The sequence below is a fragment of the Panthera uncia genome, chromosome D4 (assembly GCF_023721935.1).
Source record: "Panthera uncia isolate 11264 chromosome D4, Puncia_PCG_1.0, whole genome shotgun sequence".
In the NCBI taxonomy this organism is placed as follows: domain Eukaryota; kingdom Metazoa; phylum Chordata; class Mammalia; order Carnivora; family Felidae; genus Panthera; species Panthera uncia.
This window is the reverse complement of record NC_064807.1, coordinates 29,809,851-29,835,036: the sequence shown is the minus strand read 5'-3', so window position 1 is coordinate 29,835,036 and position 25,186 is coordinate 29,809,851. Positions and strand designations below refer to the sequence as shown.

General features: G+C 38.2%; 1 protein-coding gene across 2 annotated transcripts in view; it reads left to right on the top strand.

The window, feature by feature from the left end:
* PRXL2C (peroxiredoxin like 2C) overlaps positions 1-22,850 on the top strand; it is a 36,538-nt gene extending 13,688 nt beyond the window's left edge. For both annotated transcript variants that reach the window (XR_007454496.1, XM_049616228.1), the window contains one exon: positions 22,167-22,850. The gene's annotated coding sequence lies outside the window, so the exon portion shown is untranslated. The remainder of the gene's footprint in view (positions 1-22,166) is intronic.
* The last annotated feature ends 2,336 nt before the right edge of the window (positions 22,851-25,186 follow it).

Sequence of the window (25,186 nt, the reverse complement as noted above, 5' to 3'; positions counted from 1 at the left end):
ATGACCTGAGCAGAAGTCAGCTGCTCAACCGAACCACCCAGGCACCCCTCTCGTTTTTTTTATAATAGCCATTCTTATGGGTATAAAGTGGTACCTCATTGTAGTTTTGACAAAATTTACCAATTTTTAAACATGTATACACATAATCACCAAAAGAAAAAATATCTATGAGCAGCTGATGTTAAATAATTAAAAAAAAAAAAAAAAAGCATGGCAGCCTGGACTTTCAACAACAAAGTCCACTATTGAGCAGACATTAGAAACATTTGGAGTGTTAAAGAACAGCTTTGTAAATCAACCTGTGTTGTCCTGATTGTGGATATTTTTTTCTTTTTTTGTGAATGGGTCCTTACATGTTTTGATTTCTATTGTTTAAGTTGGAAATCTTCAGTGAGTTTATTTAATGGATGGTGTGCCAAAAAACTTTCATTTTGAACTTTTAGCAAATCATATGATTGAAAACAAACCTTACAAATAGGAAGACATTGAAATCTGGCTTTTAAATGAGAAGGAAACTAAACAGAATAAATAATTGAAAACTCAAATAGAATAAGATTTAATTTTGAAATTCTGTAACTTTGCTTTACAGTTTTTTAACTTATGATGAAGCTCCTATTTTTAATTAGGTAAATGTGAGTTCTGCATTAGAATAGAAAAGAATGAAATGGAGGGGCACCTGGTTGGCTCAGTTGGTAGAGCATGCCACTCTTGATCTCAGGGTATGAGTTCAAGCTCCACATTGGGTGTAGAGCTAACTTTAAAAAAAATAATAATAATGAAATGGAAAAAAAAAAGAACAAAATGGCCTCTGATTATTTACCATAAAAATATGGTAAAACATTCAAAAGAATTTAAGTGGAGAATTTATTTGATGAGTTTTATCTTGTAAAAATTATGTGTTGAAGAAAGGTATTGAGTGGAAGCAAAAGACAGTACATATTTGAAAATGTTAGGGCTGCAATATTTTTTGGTATCAAAAAAAAATGGACTTTAGGGGCGCCTGGGTGGCTCAGTCAGTTAAGCATCCAACTTTTGGCTCAAGTCATGATCTCACAGTTCATGAGTTCAAGCCCCTCATTGGGCTCTGTGCTCACAGCTCAGAGCCTGGAGCTTGTTTCGGATTCTGTGTCTCCCTCACTCTCTGTCTCCCTGCCCCTCCCTGTCTCTCTCTAAAAAATAAATAAACATTTTTTTAAAATGGCCTTTAAATACCCTCCATTTAACAATATTTTTCTGGAGTTTACCAGGTACTTCAGTACCTAAAGAGACAGTATATTCTCCATTTGAAATGTGGACTACAGAGAAAAATCAAATGAAGAGGTCTACAATTCCAAGTCAATTAACTATAAAATCCAACATTAGAGAAGGTTGCAGAGAATTTTATTTAAATGAAATTAAAAATAAATTAAAAATAAAACAATATTTAAAAAATCGTTTTCAGAAAAATGACTTGGCATCAGAGACAGACTCAGCTTAAAAATGGACTGAAGTATATACATATGTATAATTTAGAATTTTTAGAAAGGATTTTATTTTTAAAATATTTTTGGGGGGCATCTGGGTGGCTCAGTAGGTTGAACATCGGACTCTTGATTTCAGCTCAGGTCATGATCCCAGGCTCATGGGATCAGGCCCTATATTAGGCTTAGGCTCTGTGCTGAGCATGGAGCCTGCTTAAGATGATCTCTCTCTCTACCCCTCTCCCCTGCTCATGCTCTTTCTCTCCCTCTAAAAAAAAAGAAAAGGCTGCCTGGGTGGCTTAGTAAGTTAAGCATCTGACTTTGGTTTGCGTCATGATCTCACAGTTTGTGAGTTTGAGCCCCTCATCAGGCTCCCTACTGTCAGCACAGAGCCTGCTTCAGATCCTCTGTTCCCCGCCCCCATCCCTTCCCCGCTTTCTCTCTCTCTCTGTCTCTCTCTCAAAATAAAATAAACTAAAAAAAAAAAAGAATACACTAAAATAAAATAGTTTTTGAATAGAACAATTTTAGATGTCCCTTAACATTGAAACAATTGTCAGTCAATAAGTGTTTCAATAAATTATTTTATTTTTATGTATATTTAATTTTTATTAATAAACAATAATTTTCACATCTTTTTTCACTCTCAAATGTTGTTTGGACCATAAATTATATGGCCACCTTATTGATGATCTTCATTGATGGATGAAGCAAATAAAATAATAGTAAGAATAAAGAATAGTTGAATAATGCAAATAATAAAATTAATTTAATGAACAAATGTAAAACAATAGGTTAAAAATAAAAATCCTATCTTTCTCAAGAATACATGAAACATTAACCATATATTATCCTTAAAGTATAGCTCAATAAATTTAAAAATTCAAGTTTATACAAACCATGTTCTATAGGTATCACAATACAACTGTATTTAGGGTGCCTCGTGACTCTTGATTTCGGCTCAGGTTATGATCTCACAGTTTGTGTGATCAAGCCCTGCGTGGGGCTCCAGGCTGATAGCTCAAAACCTGCTTGGGATTCTTCCTCTTTCTCTCCTCTCTGCTGTTTCCCTCCCCCTCCCTCCCCACGTGCACCCAGGCTCACCAAAAAAAAACCCACAATGTAACTATATTAGAAATCAATACCAAAATCAAACCAAACCCTCTGTAGACATTTTTTTTTTAATTTTTTGAATGTTTATTTTTGAGAGAGAGAGACACAGAACATGAGCGGGGGAGGGGCAGAGAGAGACGGAGGCACAGAATCCAAGGCAGGCTCCAGGCTCTGAGCTGTCAGCACAGAGCCTGACATGAGGCTCAAACTCATGAACTATGAGATCATGACCTGAGCCACAGATACTTAATCGACTGAGCCACCCAGGCACCCTTGTAGACATTTTTTTTTAAGTAGTCTCCAAGCCCAGCATGAAGCCCAACATGGGGCCTTAGCTCACAACGCTGAGATCAAGTCCTGAGCTGAGATCAAGAGTCAGACCCTTAACCTACTGAGCCACCCAGGCACCCCTAGTCATTTTTAATTAAAAGAAAAAACAACACTAAAACTTAATGGGACAAAGAAAATGTGATAGATGTGAAGAATTAGAATTGAATAATGACAATACCTTGTGGAATTCTTAAAAAATGGTATTTTAATGTAAATTTATACCCCTAAACTCTCATATTAGAAAAGAAAAAAAAGGGCTAGAAATTAATAGACTAAGTGTTCAACGTTAAGAAGTTAAGAAAGCAACAAACTAAACCCATATGAAAAACAATGAAAGGAGGTAAGTAAGGAGTGGCAATTGATTAAATATCAGACAGAGATACAATAGAGCAACTCCATAGGCTAAATTTGCTAATAAAGTAGACAAACCTGTGGCAAAGCTGTTGAAGGAAAAAGAAGGTACAAATATTAGAAATAAAAAAGGGACAACTACAAAGATAGCAGAGATTAAAAACACTCTGAACTTTATGCTAATAAATTTGAAAATTTAGAGAAAAGAATGTTTTATTTAAATAACTTTAAATAACTTTTAAAAGTCTTTAAAAATAGAATATCTATATATAGCCTTAAAACTCTTTTTTAGGGGCGCCTGGGTGGCGCAGTCGGTTAAGCGTCCGACTTCAGCCAGGTCACGATCTCGCGGTCCGTGAGTTCGAGCCCCGCGTCAGGCTCTGGGCTGATGGCTCGGAGCCTGGAGCCTGTTTCTGATTCTGTGTCTCCCTCTCTCTCTGCCCCTCCCCCGTTCATGCTCTGTCTCTCTCTGTCCCAAAAATAAATAAAAAATGTTGAAAAAAAAAATTTAAAAAAAAAAATAAAAAAATAAAAATAAAAAAAAAACTCTTTTTTAAAGGAAGTGATTTTTTTAGGTTTATTTTTATAGAGAGAGCGTGCATGAGCGCAAGTGCATGGGGGAGGGGAAGGAGAAAGGGAGAGAGAATTCCAAACAGGCCCTGTGCTGTCAGCGAGGAGCACCACGCAGGGCTCAATCCTAGGAACCATGAGACCATGAATGACCTAGCCAAAACCAAGAGTCTGATGCTCAACCAATGGGCCACCCATGTGCCCCTAGACTTATAGCCATTTATTTATTTATTTATTAACATTTATTTGTTTCTGAGAGAGAGGCAGAGCATGAGCAGGGGAGGGACAGAGAGAGAGGGAAACACAGAATCCGAAGCAGGCTCCACTCTCTGAGCTGTCAGCAGAGAGCCTGACTGGAGGCTCTAACCCACAAACTGTAGGATCATGAACTGAGCCAAAGTTGGACACTTAACTGACTGAGCCACCCAGGCGCCCCTATAACCATTTAAAATTGAATCAGTAGTTGAAGATCAGCAGTTCCTTCCCACAAAGAAAACACCCAGATGAAAAAGGTTTAGTAAGAATTTGAATTCTACCATTTTTTTAAACCAAATTTTTAAGGAAGTAAAGACACTTGCAATCTTTTTTTTTTTTAAGTTTATTTATTTTGAGAGAGAGTGAATGAGTGGGAGAGGAGCAGAGAGAGAGGGAGAGAAAGAGATAATCTCAAGCAGGCTCTGTACTATCAGTTCAAGAGCCTGATGCAGGGCTTGAACTCATCAACTGTGAGAACATGACCTGAGCCAGTCAAATGTCAGCCACTCAACTAACTGAGCCATCCAGGAGCACCAATACTTCCAATCTTATACAAACTTTCTGAGAAGAGAAAATGAGGCTAATTTTACCTTGTTTTACTTCAATCAGAGTAGGATAATATAAGAATGGAAAATTATAGGTTGGACTCTCCCATAAATAAATGAAAAATTCCTAAGTTGTATATTGGCAAACAGAATCAAACAATATGTAAAATATTTAATTTACCACAGTAAAGTAGGGTTTATCCCAGAAATGCAAATTTTATTTTACAGTAGAAATTAAAGTAATTCACCATATTAATACATTCAAGGAAGAAAAAAATGCGTAGTTATTTCAAAGAAGCAGAAAAAACATATGATAAAATTTAGCATCTGTTTATACTTAAAACAATTTTAAGCAATCTAGGAATTAAAGACAATTTCCTCAATCTGATAAAAACTGTCTGCCAAAAACCTTCAACATTTATTATATTTAATGGAAAAATACTATAACTCTTCCTTTGAAAAAAGGAATATGATGAGGGTGCCCACTATTACTGCTAGTTTTTGACATTATACCAGAGTTCTAGCCAGTGCAAAACCACAACAAAACAAACAAATAAAGGTATAAGATTTAGAAAAGAAGAACTAAAACTCTTTCATTTATTATATATGCCATGACTGTCTATGTAGAAAAACAAAACTAATCTAAAGACAAATTCTTGGGGCACCTGGGTGGCTCATTCGGTTAAGCATCTGACTTCGACTCAGGTCATGATCTCACGTCTGTGAGTTCGAGCCCCACATTGGGCTTTGTGCTGACAGCTCAGAGCCTGGAGCCTGTTTCAGATTCTGTGTCTCTCTCTCTCTCTCTAACCCTCCCCTGTTCATGCTGTCTCTCTCTGTCTCAAAAATAAAAAAAAATAAACGTTAAAAAAAAATAAATTGGGTTATTTCTCTAAAAAAAAAAAAAAAAAGACAAATTCTTAATAAGTTGCTGGATGTGATATCAATATTCAATTTAGTTTGAGTTGCTACAAGCCCTTAATTATGAACAGGAAAACTGATTTTAAAATCATTTATAGGGGTGCCTCAGTGGCTCAGTTGGTAAAGCCTACAACTCGGCTCAGGTCACGTGATCTCACGGTTTGTGGGTTGGAGCTCTGCATCCAGCTCTGTGTTGACAGCTCAGAGCCTGAAGCCTGCTTCAGATTCTGTGTCTCCCTCTCTCTCTGCCCCTCCCCCGCTCACACTTGGTCTCTCTCTCTCTCAAAAATAAATATTAAAATGTTTTTTAAAACATTTATAAGAGCAATAAAACGTATAAGGGACCCAGGAATAAATCCAACATGTTAAACCTTTACAAGAAAATTATACAGTGAAACCTAGGTTTGCTAGCATAATTTGTTCTGGAAACATGCTTGTAATCCAAAGCACTTGAATATTAAAGCAAATTTCAAGAACCATTGGCTCAGTTGTGTTCATGTGGCGACACGTACTACTTGTATTGCAAGACATCACTGGTTTATCAAGTTGAAATTTATCAGAAACATTTGCTCGTCCTGCAAAACACAGAAAAGTTACTCCCAATCCAAGGTTTTACTGTATATCTTTATTAAAGAATTTTTTTAAAGATTTGATAAATCCAGAGATAATATATTCATGGAGAAGAATTCTCATTATTCTAAAAATGTTAGCTGTTTCCAAAGTGGTCTACAGATTCCTAACAGAATCCTTACCAAGTTTTTCATGGAACTTGAAATGCTCATTCTAAAATTTATGTAGAGGAGCAAAAGCTAAGACATTCCTAAAAAACAAGAGTCAAGAAGTGGCTCCTTCTATGAGAAATCAAAATGCAGAATTAGGTCATAGCAATTAAAAGATGGTGTGAAACTGGAAGGGCATATATAGAGAGAGGAATGTAATAGAATGGAAAGCTCAGAAACAGACAAACATATATAGACACTTGACACACGCTACAGATAACTGGAGAAAGAATAGAGTAAATAAGTGGTCCTGGGATATCTAATTATCCACAGGAAAAGAGAAATACAGTAGTGCAATATTTGTAAGCCACTGTTTTTCAAATCACAATATCATCAGATTGTGTGGTATGACCTCAGGCAAAGACATTCCTATCAGGAGTGACATTCCAAGGGTTTGGAGATTAAGAAGCTAAGGGCAAAGGCCAGACCTCTTTTGTGGGAAGATCACATTCTTTAGTACACAACTACAAATTCATAGGGAAAAATCTCATAAATGGTGAATAAATATATGAAAAAATTTTCCAACTTCACTAATAAATTAAATCCACTATAATATACCATTTTATACTCAGGAATTTGGCAAAAATAAAAAGTATGACAATACCAAGTGTTGAGGATATGGGTACACTGATAAAACATAAACTGGAAAAACAATTTGTGGAGCAATTTGGCAATACCTAGGAAAATGGAAAACATGTATAGCTCTAGAGCCAGTCTTCTATAAAACAGATAAAATGCACAAATATATCCACAACAACATTGCTCGGCATAGTTATAAATTGGTAACATCCTAAATGTCTATTACCAGGATGATGAATTAATTGTGGCATAATGTTTTAAGAAATATATATTAAGGATACTTACATATGTCTTACAGTCTTAAAAAAATGCAAGGCAATCATAAATAGTAAATTAAGGAGAATAAATATCTTTGGGGAGATAAAGGTGGAAGTGATTATTAGAGTGGCACAGAAAGGGGGTTTGGCTGAGTTAGCAAAATTTTATTTTTTAAAAAAACTATATTAATTTTTTGTAAAGATTTTATTTGTAAGTCATCTCTACACCTAACATGGGACTCAATTTACAACCCCGAGGTCAAGAGTTGCATGTTCCTTGGGACACCTGGGTGGCTATGTCAGTTAAGCATCCAAGTTCAACTCAGGTCATGATCTTGTGGTTCGGTTTGTGAGTCCGAACCGCGCATTGGGCTCTGTGCTGACAGCTCAGAGCCTGGAGCCCGCTTCGGATTCTGTGTCTGCTTCTCTCTCTGCCCCTCCCCTGCTCATCCTCTATCTCCCAAAAATAAAAATTTTTAAAAAAAGGAGGCGCCTGGGTGGCTCAGTCAGTTGAGTGTCCGACTTCAGCTCAGGTCATGATCTCCTCATTCTGGAGTTCAAGCCCCGCGTCAGGCTCTGTGCTGATAGCTCAGAGCCTGGAGCCTGCTTCAGAGTCTGTCTCCTCTCTCTCTGTCCCTCCCCCACTCATGCTCTGTCTCTCTCTCAAAAATAAACATTAAAAATTAAAAAAAAAAAGAGTTGCATGTTCCACCAACTGAGCTAGTAGCCAGGTGCCCTTAAAATTTCATTTCTTTTTTTTTTTTTTTTTAATTTTTTTTTAAACCTTTATTTATTTTTCAGACAGAGAGAGAGACACAGCATGAACGGGGGAGGGGCAGAGAGGGAAACACAGAATCGGAAGCAGGCTCCAGGCTCTGAGCCATCAGCCCAGAGCCCGACGCGGGGCTCGAACCCGCGGACCTCGAGATCGTGACCTGAGCCGAAGTCGGACGCTTAACCGACTGAGCCACCCAGGCGCCCCGAAATTTCATTTCTTAGGTGATATAGTGGGTACATGGGTATCTGTTGTGTCATTCTTTATACCTTTTGTATTCTTAAATGGTGTATAGTACTTTGAAAAGTGAATATATATGTGTCTGTGTTTACACACACACACACACACACACACACACACACACACACAATGTATTTAGCCTATTTTGTAGATGTATTAATTGGGTTGGCCTTACATTATTCCCTGATAATTGCCTTTATAGCCTAAATGTTGAAAGAGAGGGCAATCGACAGTTTTACATTTATGCAAAGAAAGAAAAGCATTGTCTACATCTTTAAAACATGTAGGTTTACTAAGCTGTACATTCAGTTCCTGCCTAGAATAGCAACACAGGGGTGTCTTTCTTGTTTGGGATCTGTGCTGCAGTACTCTCTTACAGGTGATGCGGTCTGATCATCAGGGAAAAGATGTTTTCCAGGGCCTATTATATGTTAGGTATTGTGGAAGATTTAAAGGAAAGAAACAGCAGAATCTTTGCCTTTAATCATTCAGAATATATTTAGGGAGGGCAGGAAGAACATCAGGGCAAGTAACAAAATAGGGTAGTAAATGATAAGCAGGCCTCTGCAGGGTGCAGAAAACCTCACAGTGATTTGAAGGTCTTGGAGGGGAAGGCAGGAGACTGGAGTGCTGGGAGGTTTGCACATGAATTTTTAAAAGCAGCTCACAAGGACCACAAGTGTAATTAGCCTTATTCATCATGATGAGGTATTTGATCAAAGCTCTTATGGAAGTAAAACTTGTTTCTAGAAAATTATTTTTAATATCACGCCAATCTTCTTACAATGCCATTTTTAAAAATAGGTAAGCACTCAGAATACTTTTAAGGTTTCTTTAGAAATCATTCCAGCTCTGTTATTTAACTTTACTCTGAGAGCAGCCTGTAATCACTGACATTTCCAGACTTTGACTCCTAAGGACTTAAAATGCCATATATGAATGTACTTACTAACTTGATGTAAATAAATAGCCTCATAATTCCAAGCAACATGCATACATGTCTCATAAGCAGTTCATCATTTCTTCTGCTTAAACCCATACTTTCCTCTCCCTTTTTGTAGACTGAAAGCTCAGATTTTGAGATTTTGTTGCTCATGTCTATATAGGCAAGTATGAGGCCCTCCTGTGAATTAATACTGTGTGCCACACAAGGGGAAAACAAAGCAAAAGAAAATGCTTTCAAAAATGTATTGAAGGGGCACCTAGCTGGTTCAGTTGGTAGAGCATATGACTCTTGATCTCAGGATCGTAAGTTTAAGTGGCACACTGGATATAGAGATAACTTAAAAATAAAAGTTTTTAATTTTTTTTTTTAACGTTTATTTATTTTTGAGACAGAGAGAGACAGAGCATGAACGGGGGAGGGGCAGAGAGAAAGGGAGACACAGAATCGGAAACAGGCTCCAGGCTCTGAGCCATCAGCCCAGAGCCTGACGCGGGGCTCGAACTCACGGACCGTGAGATCGTGACCTGAGCCGAAGTCAGACGCTTAACCGACTGAGCCACCCAGGCGCCCCCAAAAATAAAAGTTTTTAAATAAATAAATAATAAATAATGTACTGGAGACATTTTTCCAAAGATGACAAACAGATAGACAATGGGTACATGAAGAGACGATCAAATAACTAATCATCAGGGAAATGCAAATCAAAACCACAATGAGGTATCACCTCACACCTGTCAGAATGGCTAAAATCAAAAAGACGATAAATAACAAGTGTTGACAAGGATGTGGAGAAAAGGGAACTCTGGTGTACTGTTGGTGGGAATGTAAATTGGTGCAGCCACTATGGAAAACAATATGGAGGTTCTTCAAAATACTGTAAGTAGAGCTACCAAAAGATCCACCAATTGCACTTCTGAATATTTATCCAAAAAAAAAGTGAAAACAGTAACTCAAAAAAGATATCTGCACCTTCATGCTCACTGAAGCATTATTTATAATAGTCAAGACATGGGAGCAGTCTAAGTGTCCATCGATGGATGGATAAAGAAAATGTATACATATGTGTGTGTGTGTGTGTGTGTGTGTGTGTTGTGTGAATATATATGTGTGTATACATATATATGTATACACAACACACACACACACACACACACACACACAAAGGAATATTACTTAGCCATGAAAAGAATGAAATCTTGCCATTTCCTGTTGACATGGATGGATCTTGAGGACATTAAAGTAAGTAAAATAGGTTAGATAAGAAAAGATAAATATGTCTGATTTCACTTATATGTAGAATATGAAAACAAAATAAAACCAAGCTCATGAATATAGAGAGTAGACTACTGGTTGCCTGTGGCATGGATAGGCAAAATGGGTGAAGGGAGTCAAAAAATACAATTTCCATTTATAAAATAAATAAGTCATGGGAATGTAATGTACAGCATGATGACTCCAGTTAATAATACCTTTTTTTTTTAAGTTTATTTATTTTTGAGAGGGAGAGAGACAGAACGTGAGAGGTAGAGAGAGAGAATCCCAAGCAGGATCCGCAGTAACAGTGCCCACTTTGGGGCTCATACTCACCAACCATGAGATCATGACCTGAGCCGAAACCAAGAGTGGGATGCTTAACCAACTGAGCCACCCAGGCACCCCTCTAATTAATAATACCTTACTGCATATTTGAAAGTAGCTAGGAGAGTAGGTCTTGAAAGTTCTCATCACAAGAAAAACACATTTTGTAACTATATATGGTGACAGGTGTTAACTGGACTTATTGTGATGATTTTGCAATATATACAAATATTGAATCATTACATTTACATCTGAAACTAATATAACGTTCTGTGGATTATGCCTCAATGAAAAAAAAGGTATTAGAAACAATGATCCATGTACGTTGTATAGTTAGGAAAATTAAAATATAGTACCAGAACCATTCTGGCAGAGAGACCTGTGACCAAAGAGAAATAAAGTATCTTTCTGCCACTTCTTTAAGGAAAGAAAATGTATTCATTTATTAATGTTGAGAAATTATTCTAATATTGAGTTAGAATCTATGGGCTGCAGTGTAATCACACATATCTCCATTAAAAACTATAAAATTCATTCTGTAAGTTTTCTTATGTCATTTTGTTTTAACATATAAAAGTGAACCACTCACAGAGTACTTAATAACAGATATGTGCTTGAATATGCATAGACTATATCTGGATACATAAAATATTGAATTTTGAGGTGGATATATTATCTATTTAATGAAGTTATTTTTATAAGTAATAATCAAATTGTCTTGCATTATAACCTTCTATAGATTAGTTAATACTAATTGGTTACAGAAGACTCAACTAAAAACACAGTGCAACAAAGAATAGAAACCTCATTGCCTTATAATGCCAGTTCTCTTGTTTTCTTGAACAGTATTATTTTCTATTTCCCACACAGAAATCAGATATACTTACAGTGATAATCAGGCAAATATAAATTAAAACAATGAGATGGGGCACCTGGCTGGCTCAGCTGGTACTGTATGCAACACTTGATCTCAGGGTTGTGAGTTTGAGCCCCCACATTGGGTGTAGATATTACTTAAAAAAATAAATGCTATTTATTTTACTATATTTTATTTTTTTGAGGGAGAGAGTGCACAAGCAGGGGAGGGGCAAAGGGAGGAGAGAGAGAATCTTAAGCAGGCTCCATGCCCAGCACAGAGCCCAATGGGGTGCTCCATCTCACGACTATGAGATCATGACCTAAGCCGAAATCAAGAGTTGGATGCTTAACTAACTGAGCCACCCAGGCACCCTGAAATGCTACTTCAAAACCAAACCAAACCAAACCAAACCAAACCAAACAAAACAAAACAAATGAGATGCCATTTTCCTACCATGTGACAGAGAGTGCTACCAGGAGCAGAGGTCAGGCTGGGATTCAAAGGCAGTCAGAGAAGACCACACATCAGTTAACACTTAAATAGTTGTGAAAAAGCGTTTAAGAATTAGCCACACAGAAAAGTGGTGGTAAGGGCCTCCAGGAAGACGCTACAGCATGGGCAAATGCAAGAGTATGGGGGAGTATGGCACTTTGGGGACTCTGAGAGGGTATGTGGCAGAGCATACAAGGCAGTGAAGAAATCGCAGGAGATTTTGTAGACGAGACTAGAATCAGTTCTCAGAGGCCTTGAGTGTTTTTTAAATACTGTGACCAGGGGCACCTGGGTGGCTCAGTGGGTTAAGTGTCCAACTTCGGCTCAGGTCATGATCTCAAAGTTCATGAGTTTGAGCCCCATGTTGGGCTCTGTGCTGACAGCCCAGAGCCTGGAGCCTGCTTCCAATTCTGTGTCTCCCTCTCTCTCTGCCCCTCCCCTGCTCATGCTGTCTCTCTCTCAAAAGTAAATAAACATTAAAAAATTTTTAAAAATAATAAATATTATGACCCAGTAAAGACAGCTAGACCTTCTTGGAGGAATAACTGACTCCAGGGCAGGGAAAGGACAAGTTAAACCCTGAAAATCTTGTGCCAGAAAGTAAGAAAGCACTAAAAAATTGATGGGGACATGTCAAAAGGACACAGAAGGTAATATGAAGTGCTACCCACTAGTCAAATCTGAGACAATTTGAGCATCGAAATACATAGTGACACTAAGGGATTATAATCCATTATAGAAAACTAGAAGTAAATCCATAATCTATCCACCTACCTACATGCATGCATACATGCATACACACATACATACATGCATACATACATACACAGGAGAGAAAATAAAGCTCCTCTTTCTATAGAAAGTCAATAAATAAATGTAGAACGTAATTAGAAAGTCACTATCTGTACCATTATAGTAACAACTGATTCAGAATCCTCAATGTGTACTAAATCACTGGGTGGAAGTTTGTGGTCTTAAACTATCTCCCCACAAATTATTAATTACAAAAGGAAAAGTTATACCTTTATAGTGGGAAAAATTGGCAGGCAACACCTTAATGAACCCAGTGATCAAAGTTCATTAATTACCCAGAATAAGGCAAACTGTCATCCTGGGCCTCCTTACCTGACACAGCAAGGATGCACCATCACAGTAGAAAATTCCTGCAAAAGTACACATCCTGAGCCTAATTGTTAGAAAAAGGATTGCTTCCTGGGTCAGGGAAAACCAATGCTATAAAGGGCATTATTAGGACAATTGGTGAATTGTGAAGATGAACTAAACATTTGATAATTGTATTGTCAAGGAATGTTAAGTTTCCTGAATTTGACAATGACATTATGGTTATGTAGGAAAATGTTCCTGTTTTTAGGAGATAGAGGTCATGATGTCTGTAACATTTTCTCAGATGGTTCCCCCCTAGATTAACTTGTAGATTTGACATTTTCAAACTAAAATAAAATAATAATAAAGATGACTCTTATATAAGTGTGTAGGATGGTCCAGAAGATGAATTCAAGACTCTCTAAATGGGGCAAGGGGCTGTGAGAACATTTTAGTTGATAAAATATGATCAGATTTACCATCTTGAAAGTTTACTATGGAGCAGGGTGGAGCACGGTCCAGAAAATGAACATGGTGGCCAAAAGACAAGTTTGATCTGCAAACTCTTCACTTGGAGTTTCTTTTCTTTTCTTTTTTTTTCTTTTTTTTACTTTTTTTTTTTTTTTACACGTTTATTTTTGAGAGACAGAGAGAGACAGAGAGAGACAGAGCATGAGCATGGGAGGGGCAGACACAGAATCTGAAGCAGGCTCCAGGCTCTGAGCTGTTAGCACAGAGCCTGATGTCGGGCTCGAACTCACAAACTGCGAGATCATGACCTGAGCCGAAGTCGGATGCTTAACCAACTGAGCCACCCAGGCGCCCATCTTCACTTGGATTTTCCAAATACATTTTAACGTTATTTTGGCAGCTAGATTTAAGTCAGAAACATGTTCTTTTTAATATATTTGATAATGCATAAGCTAAAAAAATTAAGCTAATACATTAAATGTGAAAACATAATTTTTCTTTCCAGAAATATTATTAAATGACAACTCACTTTTATGGACAATTTCTAGAAGCTGATTGCCTATGTTATGGGTCATTCCAGCTGTTTTTGTCTTTGCAAAGCCCCTAACTTTGGATAAAGCAATTCACTACTCACTTGAATCTGCATTTAACAATGAAGTTAATGGAGAATCCAACTTAATCTGTTGATTTGTGCTCTAGTATCACTGAAGAGGGAAAAAATGATAGTTAAAACCTCCTACCCTATAAGAATTAAAAACTATAGATCTGTGAGGGTTGCCTGGATGGCTCAGTCAGTTGAGCATCTGACTCTTGATTTCAGCTCAGGTCATGATCTCACAGTTCGAGCCCTGTGTCAGGAGCTGCACTGACAGTGCAAACAAAGTCTGCTTGGGATTCTCCCTCTGTCCCTCCACTGCTTGTGTGTGCTCGTTCTCTCTCTCAAAATAGGGGCGCCTGGGTGGCTCAGTCGGTTAAGCATCCGACTTCGGCTCAGGTCATGATCTCACGGTCCGTGGGTTTGAGCCCTGCGTCAGGCTCTGTGCTGACAGCTCAGAGCCTGGAGCCTGTTTCAGATTCTGTGTCTCCCTCTTTCTCTGACCCTCCCCTGTTCATCCTCTCTCTCTCTCTCTCTCTGTCTCTCTCTCTCTCTGTCTCAAAAATAAATAAACGTTAAAAAAAATTTTAAAAATCAAAATAAACTTAAACAAACAAAATCCAAACCTATAGATCTATGTGTTTACTCTTTTCTGCCCTCCCTACTCCTATGGAAAACAGTGTGTGAGAGGGAGAACCAAGACTAGGCTAGGACCTCCTCATAGACAGGAAAATTTGTAGCGAAAAGACAGAAAAATCACCCAATATACTGGAATTGGTAGCCAGTTCTCTTCCAAAGTCTTTGCAGGGAATATTCTCTCAGTCACAACAGGAGATAGAGAATAAATTGCTTTTACACTTTTACAGCTACAGAAGTGACTTGAAATTGATGCCTTTAATTTACTTCTAACTGTGTGGATAAGGGCAGAGTCAGACAAAGGATGTCTTTCTTGTCCTGCAACAATTGGAAAGACAAATGTGTGTAGTGAAGGTGAAGGAGGCTATTAGCTGCTTCACATTACCTGATTATCTCTGCTGATTCCTACCTGAAGCATGCTCTGTCCTACCGCTACCAAGCCCCCCTGGGAGGAGGCCTGGTGGGGTGCAGCCAGGAGAAAGGGCCAAACTCAGGGACAGCTTGGGTCTGCGAATTCTGATCCTAGTTATGTCTGAGGAAGAGGACCAAGACCCGAGCCAGCAGAGCCCATCCCATTCAGTCATGTTGGGTGGGAGGGAAGGTTCAGAAACTTGAGGTATAGTGCCAAAGGGATGTCAGAGGTGGAGAGCAGCAAGCAGGGGCAAGGGAAGGGTGGCAGATGGATTGGAATGGCATGGGGGATTGTCTGGACACGGGCTTGACACAGGGAATCATGCTTATGATTGCATGGATGGTATTTCTATAAGGATCATTGATTCTGTATCTTGTTTTGAGTGGTGGTTATACAGGGGTATATAATTTTAAAACTCACTGAACTAACATCCAGATCTTTGCTTCTATAACATGTTTATTATATTTCAAATTTTTAAAAGCCCATTGGAAATAAATACAGCAGGAAATTACTATAGCTGAAATCACAATCTTATGGTGCCCCCAGAGCTTACTGTGAACATAAGGTTAATAAATCTTCATAAGAGCCTCCTTTACACTTACAAAAATGAGGTGATGAGAGACTGCACTGCCCAAAACTCAAGACTAAAATAAAGAAAAGAGTTTAATTTCAAAGTTCTGTTGGGCCTTGGTGGAAATGAAAGTGTCCCAGATGTAGTGGCTTCTGCTTTGGTCAGACAGTAATAGGTATAATTTCTTTTGCCCCAGTAGGCCTCTGGGCCTTGTAAGAAGCCAGGAGGAGGAACTGAAATTAGTCTGGACAGTAATTTAAAATACTATCTCCCTTGTGAACAAAAGAAGCTGGAAGTGTATGTTTAACGAAAAAAAGTTTGCATTCCTATGGATCAGGCTGTACCTTCTCCTAGTAACAGTGGTAAAATACAGGAACAATACACAAAATCATGCTCATAATAAATGTATCATGGTTTATTTACTGAAGGACTTAAATAAATTCAAAGACATATACATATACACACACATACATACATACATATATACACACATGTATACATACATACATGTATACATACATGTATACATACATATATGTATGCATACATACACACATGTATGTATACATGTATATATAAGTTTAAATTTATTTAATTATTATTTAATTATTATTATTTAATTTATTATTATTATTTTATTATTATTTAATTTATTTATATATACATGTATGTATATATGTGTATATATATATATACACATATATGTATGTATACATGTATATATATATAAGTTTTAATTTATTTAAGTAATCTCTATACCCCATGTGGGACTTGAACTCATGACCCTAAGATGAAGAGTCGCACACTCTTCCCACTGGGCCAGCCAGGTATTCTTATACCTTTTCCTTTAATTACAGAAAATCAGTATTTTAAGAAATTCCTATTTAAAAATTCAATATTTAAATATATCAATTTTCTTCAAGTTAATCTAGAAATTGAATACTATCCCAGACAAAATCACAGAAAGAATTTTAAAATATGTAAGAATATAGGGGTACATGGCTGGCTCAGTAAGTAGAGCATGGTAAAGATTACTTAAAAATAAAATCTTGAAAATATAGAGAATATAGAGAAAAAAATTGGCTTTGATTATGAAAAATTTTAAACATAAGAAAGTAGAAAGACAACGAAAAAAGAAATAACCATTACCTGGATTCAATAATTCTTTATATTCTGCCATAGTTGTTTTATAGATAAATACATAGGTAAATGGATAGATAGAATGAGATAAAGAGTATATACTTACTGAACCATTTTACTTTTATTTACTTTAAAAAATTGTTTGAGTGAGAGAGAGAGAGAGAGAGAGAGCGAGAGAGCATGCACAAGTGGGAGGTTGGGAGGGAGAGAGAATCCCAAGGAGGTGCTGTGCGGCAAGCACACAGTCTGATGTGGGGCTTGACCAAATGAACCACGAGATCGCGACCTGAGCTGAAATCAAGAGTGGGATGCTCAGCTGACTGAGCTACCCGGGTGCCTCCTTACTAGACCATTTTAAAGCTTTATACTCAAATACTTTATCCATAAATTCTTCAGTTATCAGTTGACTTGAGCTGCTATAACAAAGTATTATAGATTGGGTGGTTTTTTGAGGTTTTTTTTTTAAAGATTTTATTTTTAAGTAATCTCTACATCCAATGTGGGGCTCAAACTTACAACCCTGAGATCAAGAGTCACATGCTCTACTGACTGAGACTGCCAGGCACCCCGAGACTGGGTGGTTTAAACAACAGACATTTATTTTTCACAGTTCTGGAGCCTGGAAAGTCTAAGATGAAGGCGCTGGCTGATTTGGTTCCTTGTGAGGACTCTGTTTCCTGGCTTGCAGATGGCTACCTTCTAACTGTGTCCTCATATGGTGCACAGAGAGCCATCTCTTTTCTACTTCTTATATGAATGATAATCAAAATATGAAGGCCACACCCTCTTGACCTCATCTAAACCTAATTATCTCCCAAAGGCCCCATCCCCAAAGACCATCACATTAGAGGTTAGGGCTTCAACATATAAATTGGGCTGGGAAGGGGTGGGGCACGATTCAGTCCACAGTACTAGAATAAGTCCATTCTTCTACATCATTGCATTATTATCATACCCCAAACATTTAACAATATTTCCTTAATATCACCTAATGCCCAGTCCATATTCAAATATCACCAGTTATCCAAAACACGTCATTTATAGCTGGTTTGTTCAGACCAGACACTATGAATTGCATTTGGTTTTATGGCTCTTAAGGTTCTTTTCATTTACCACACATCTTCTCATCCACTTGACCTCAGTTTTTTTCCCATGACATTTACCTGTTTAAGAGACAGACTTTCTAAAAAGTCTCACATGTTACACTGTTTTCTTAGAAGTCATTTAATTTGTTCCCTCCTCCCCCTTATATGTCCTATAAGCTGAACTCAGATCTCAAGACTTGATTGGATTCAGGGTAACTATTTTTCTCCTATTTTACTGGTGATGCTGTGTTCATCAAGAAGCACACAATCTCAGGGCGCCTGAGTGGCTCAGTTGGTCAAGCATCTATTTGACTCTAGGTTTTGGCTCGGGTCATGATCTCAGTGCTGACAGCACAGAGCCTGCTTGGGATTTTCTCTCTCCTTCTCTCTGCCCTTCCCCACTCTCTCTGTGTGCCTATGCATGTGTGTGCGTGCTCTCTCTCTCAAATAAAAAAAGAAAGGAGACTAGAATCAGGCCATAGTATATACTGAGAACTGTAAATATTTATGGGTAGCATTTCAAATTAATGGGAAAAAGATGTGCTATGTGATAAAAAAGTGTTGGGAAAGAATAGATCCCTACTTTATCCTATATCCTCCAAATAAATTCCAGGTGGATTAAAGAGCTAAATATAGCAACATCTCTGAAAGAAATAGAAAATAAAGAATACTTTTAAAATATTGGGACACAAAAAATAAGGTACAATACTTAGAAACCTTAAAAAAAGGACTGGTAAGGGGCACCTGGCTGGTTCAGCGGAGCATGCAACTCTTGATCTTGGGGTCATGAGATCGAATACCATGTTGGTGGAGAGATTACTTAAATAATAAAATCTTAAAAAAAAAAGGACTGGTAAAATTGATCAGACATTAAAACACATACAACTTGTGCAGCAACATGAACAGAGCAATATGACAAAGATTAAGTAATATCAACAAGACTGAAGAGCTGATATCTATAATATATAATCAACTCTTACCAATCTAAAAGAAAATGAAAACAAATGGAGACATGAGCAAACAACATGAATAAGAAATTCTTAGAAAATATACTGAGCACTTTATAATATGTTCAGCTTTACTAGTGATGAGAGAAATGCAGTGAAAATTACAGTAAGCTGTTACTTTTTATTCTCAAACTTAAAAATATTGATTATATCTAGTGATCTCAAGGATGTGCAGAAACAAGTACTCTAAAATATTATTGGTGTCTATCAAAATTTAAAAAGTGGTCACTCTTCGATTCAGCAATTCCACCTCCTGTGGATATACATATGTTAGGATATTCAATGCAGAGCTGTTTGTAATAATACCCCCCACTACAACCTAAGTGTCCATCCATAGGAAAATAAATTATGGAAAACATACAAGGGAAATCTATGCAGCCATTAGAGTCAATGGAGTTGGCTATAAAGACAAGGAAAATGTTCAGGATGCAGTATTAAGTAAAAAAGAAAAAAAAAAAACAGTTCATAGAACAATATGCACACTATGAAACAATTTATTAAAAATTCTTTCAAATCTAAATACAGACTATTAAAGGTGTAGGGTAGGATTGGGGTATAAGGGTGAAGAAGAATTTTATATATACAACTATGTATGTATTTCTGCTTTTTATTTACGTTTTTAAAAAATACAATAACATGTACATGCATTATTTGGTCATTTGGGATAAAAACAAAGAAAAAGAAAAATACCTCAAGAATCTTTGAGGTAAAAAGACCCTATCACAAAGTAAGACCCAGATTTTAGAAGCCACTGGTGAGGATGAGCATGTATATTCATTTCATCCTGGGAGAAACATTTAGCCAAGGAGAGCATGGATGTGCTGATCTTCATGCATTCTTTTCCATTTCTCTCAAGATTACTAAATTCTACTCTACTGATACATTAAACATCTGACTGTCAAATGCATGCTAGCATTTTTCAAAAGGTAAAGTGAGAGAGAGAATGAGCTGGGTACTGCTCAGTCAGTGCCCTAGGCACAGGCCTAGTCTTTGGGGTAAAAGCATCCTTAGTCGTTCTCTGATCTCAAGACTCAATATAACCAGAATTCTCACCATTCTCTAGCCTCTTCCACACCAGCATGACATTATTTATTATTGTTGTCGTTGTTGTTATTGTGTGGGAGGAAGTGTACGTAATAAAAAAACAAATAGGGGCGCCTGGGTGGCGCAGTCGGTTAAGCGTCCGACTTCAGCCAGGTCACGATCTCGCGGTCCGTGAGTTCGAGCCCCGCGTCAGGCTCCGGGCTGATGGCTCGGAGCCTGGAGCCTGTTTCCGATTCTGTGTCTCCCTCTCTCTCTGCCCCTCCCCCGTTCATGCTCTGTCTCTCTCTGTCCCAAAAATAAATAAAAAACGTTGAAAAAAAAAATTAAAAAAAAAAAAACAACAAATTAACATCAGGAATATTGTTTTAAAAATCTGTAATGGTAGCATGTGGTCTGAGGTCCCCAAATTTAATAAAAATGTATGACATTTATATAACTTTACAGGTTATTTCAAAACCTACCTGCAAGGAAAGATCCCTCTAAACTCTGTCCTCAACCTATGAAGAATGGTGTTGGCCCCAAGAAAGAGCCCTGGGTTTTCAAACCAAACTCACTGCAGGACCTGGGATAACTGCTTTGCCCTGTCAAATGAGGGATTCCTCACCCACAAAATAAAAACAATAATATCTAACAGGGCATCTAAACCCCTAGCACTGTGTCCAGCATGTGGTAGTAGCTTTCTAAATATTCATTTTCTCCCCTTTTTACAATTCTAAGAGATTTTCAGTCTCAGGGTCAGGAATATGGAGGACTTCAGATTAATGCTGAGATTACCAGAATATCCAATGAAATAAAATCAACTTTTTTTTTTTTTAAGATTTTATTTTAGGGGCACCTGAGTGGTTCATTCGGTTAAATGTCTGATTCTTGGTTTCAGCCCAGGTCATGATCTCACAGTTGGTAGGATCAAGCCCCCACACTGCTCTATGATGACAGCATGAAGCCTGCTTGGGATTCTCTCTCTCTCCCTTTCTCTCTCTGCCCCTCCCCTGCTCATGCTGTCTCTCAAAAATAAATAAATTTAAAAAAACATTTTATTTTTAAATTTTATTTATTTTTAAGATTTTATTTATTTATTTATTTATTTTAATTAAAAAATTTTTTTTAACGTTTATTCATTTTTGAGAGACAGAGAGAGACAGAGCATGAGTGAGGAAGGGGCAGAGAGAGGGAGACACAGAATCAGAAACAGGCTCCAGACTCTGAGCTGTCAGCACAGAGCCTGACGCAGGGCTTGAACTCACAAACTGCGAGATCCTGACCTGAGCCGAAGTCGGACGCTCAGCCGACTGAGCCACCCAGGCGCCCCTAAGATTTTATTTTTAAGTGATCCCTACACCCAACATGCGGATTGAATTTACAACCCCAAGATCAAGAATCGCATGCTCTATGGACTCAGTCAGTCAGGTGCCCCTAAACCAGTCTTTTTAAATATGCTAGTGAAGACTTCAGTGTCTATTTTCCCATATACCTGCCACCTAAACCCTTTAGCTTTATGGAAATTTGACCTTAAAGAAAATTACTTATCTTCACATAATTAAAGCTGTAATTCACTTATTATTTGAAATTGAAACTTACTGTCATTTGAAAAAAAAGTTTTTTTTTTTTAGGATTTTACTTTTAGTGGTACCTAGGTGGCTCAGTCATTGAGGGACTCACTCTTGGTTTTGGCTTGGGTCGTGATTCACAGTTTGTGGGATTGAGCCCTGCGCTGGGCTCTATGCTGACAGCACGGAGCCTGCTTCTGATTCTCTCTCTCTCCCTCTCTGCACCTCCCTGGCTCTCTCTCAAAATAAATAAACACTTTTAAAAAATATTTATTTTTAAATGCTCTCTACATCCAACATGGAACTCCAATTTACAATTCTGAAATCAAAGGTCACATCATGCTCTAGGGACTGAGACAGCCAGGTCTTCTATCCTTTGAAATTGTAATGTAATGTATCTATGGACCAGTTTCTACTAATTTTAGGGTAAGATTTCAAATTTTCAGAGTATGACTTAACTAAAATATACATCTAAAAAATCTTCTATAATTGTATTCTTTTCAGGGTGAATCTACCTAGGAGAAAGGAATATTTTGGAGAACTTCTTCCCTAGTTCTTTTGCTTTTCACTGTGCTGCCCATAATGCTGAAGATTATAACCAGATGCATCTGTTTTCTAAGCTCAGACAAGTCAAGGAAAGACAACTGGAATCTTGAAGAATGTTTCAGTATCCACTCCAGCCCTGCACTGTCACTTCTGTGGGTTCCCATGTCCTCACTGTGAAATGGCAGCCTTGGACCAAATATTGTCTAAAGTGCTTTCAAGCTCTAAAATTTTATGATCAATGGTCAAACAGTGAACAATAAACTAACCAATCAACCAAGCAAACTGAACTACATTTCTTATGGCCAATTTCTCAGAGTTTAGAGATTAGCTTATTAAATGTCAGTAAGAGTCAAATTACTCAAGAGAAGTGCCACACATGAAAACAAATATCGTAGAAAGACCACTTTTCTGTCACTACCTAAACATGACCTAAAAAGAAAATATAAACAGGGTTTAAAATTTCGATGTGTGAGAGCAAGTTTAAGTGTCAGACTTTGCCTCAGGTCATGATCTGGAGGTTGGTGAGTTTGAGCCCTGCATCGGGCTCTGTGCTAACAGCTCAGAACCTGCAGCCTACTTTGGATTTTGTATCCTCCCCTCTCTCTGGCCCTACCCGGCTTGTGCTCTCTCTCAAAAATAAATAAACGTTAAAAAAATAAAATAAAATTTCAGTGTGTGTACTTAGTGTATGGATTTCCTATTCCCAAGATGTGAGACATTTCTGCAAATTTACAAACTGTAATTATATACTTTCTCTCTTAACAATGTTATACTAACAAAAGCATAAAATTCTGTTTGTAAAATGTGAAAATGCTTAAACAGTGTAATTATCTGTACTTATTATATTTTTCCCTCATTTATTGGAATCATATGCATTTTGTTAGAATTTCCAGTCTAAACACTAAATTTGTAGTTGAAAGAAAATGAACTGATGTAAGTGAACTTCCTGGCACTTCAGTCTTAGTTTGACATTTAGATAAGCCACGCTCAAATAAATAGAATGTCATAGGGTACTTGAATTTCTTTAATTCTAGGGAGCCAAGAAAACAACTCCCATGTAGTATCTAACTGTTCAAAACAAGACCTACTTGGATGTTAACTAGACTTGCTGTGGTGATTATTTTGCACTATATACAAATATCAAATCCTTATGTTGTACACCTGAAACTAATGTAATGTTATATGTCAATTATACCTCAATAAACAAAAGAAAAGACTCTAGCAAAATCTCAGATGATCTGGGAAAAGGTGGCCTTTCCACTACTTTCCTAAGGCCAGTAAGGCCTCCTTTTTCTAGTCAAAGTAGATGACCTGGGAGGATAGGTCTCTGCTTAAAGTGGACTCATTTGCATAGCATTCTAGAAGCTTCCAAGTCTTGTGCTTTATTGCTGCCCCTGCAGACAAACAGGTGGACCATTTTTAATTTAAGGCCTTCACTGAGTTCCTTAGGGGAAACAGGGAGGAAAGAACATGATTACTAAGCTTCTGGTCTAAGTGGCTGATCTGTAGTTCCAGACTGTTCAGCTGAGTCAGTGATGCAGAACCATCTTTTTCCCCAGCCCCCTTTCCTCCTTAATTAGCAGTGCTAAAGGGTAAAGGCCTTCAACAATAGAAGTCAAATAGCCCCTCTGGGAGGTACTCCATCAAAATTTGCATTTCTAAGACGCTTCTAGGGGGATTGACTAAAATTCTATCTTCCTCTTCTAGAGGCTGGCAGTAATTGCAGAACTGCAGGATAAAACGTTAAAACGTTGGTGAAAAATTAAGAATCGCTTGCAAGATGTAAAACTCGGGGCTATGAAAATTTAAGACTGCCCTCCAATCTATTCACCTTCTTAGATGTTACCATGGAAATTTGTTTAAAGTCCCACCAAAACGAGTTTTGGTTAAGTTTCAGAAATACCAGGCATTATTTTAACCCAGAAGAAAAACAGAGAGACAACCCCACAGTTTGCAAGATGAAAGCTCGAGGATTAAATTCGCCACTTGCTTCATTCAATACTTCAATCATTTTATCTGTCAACACCTTAGGTAAGAAAAACTCAGCAACTGTGTGTAAAATTACTGAGTTAAATGGGGGTACTGGACTCCGAGAAGACAAACTAGGAGGCAAACCCTACCGTAAATCGTGTTTCCACGGTGAGTTTATCGACTCCTTCAGAAGCCTGGCTTAGTCTTTTTGAATGCTGGGCACAACATATGTCGATAAAGAGTATGGGTGATTTAAATAGTTCTTAAGTTGTGAAACCAACTTTACCTTAGAGCGGCGGACAATTTTATCAGTCCATACTCTTTTTCCAAGCCAGCAGCCAGGGCAAGAGTCCTTTTCACTTGGCGCAATTACAGGGAAAAGCCAGAAATACTTAAAAAAAATATATACATGCCAAAGAACTGGAGTTAAGTTACTAGGGTGGGGCTGTGTAAAGCTTTGGTGACTCATTAAAGGAAGTTGGCGACCTCGGGTCTTGGCACTGGAAGAACATAGAAGAAACAAAAGTTGGGGGTAGGCGGAGGGTCGCGAGCACACTTTTATGTTTGATTGGCGGAACCACTCAGACTTTTCTTTATGGCGTCACCGGGTACCTGCCTGTAGAAAGGCCCCGTCCGCGTGACGTCACATCTCACTGACCAATGAAAAGCCCCAGTCTGCGGGCCCCGAGGAGGGTTGTGGGCCCTTTTTTGTGAATGAAGCTCCACGGAACAGCCCTCCTGGGGTCCCCGGGAACCGCGGCCCGCTGTGCTCCCGCGCCTCAGCAGCAGCGTCCGCGGCCGCGGTGGGCGCGCGCGGTTACCCCGGGCAGCCCCAGCCGCCGGCGGCAGCACCGTCGCCTCAGCCGCGCCAGCGGGCTGCGGGCACCTGGGGGCGGGCTGGGGGGCGCCGGCGGCGGCAGGAGGCGCTGTAGCCAGGGCTGCGGCGCGGGTCCCGCGGCGGCCGCAGGAGGGAGCGGGGCAGGCGCGGTGGGCCCGGCCCCTCCTCC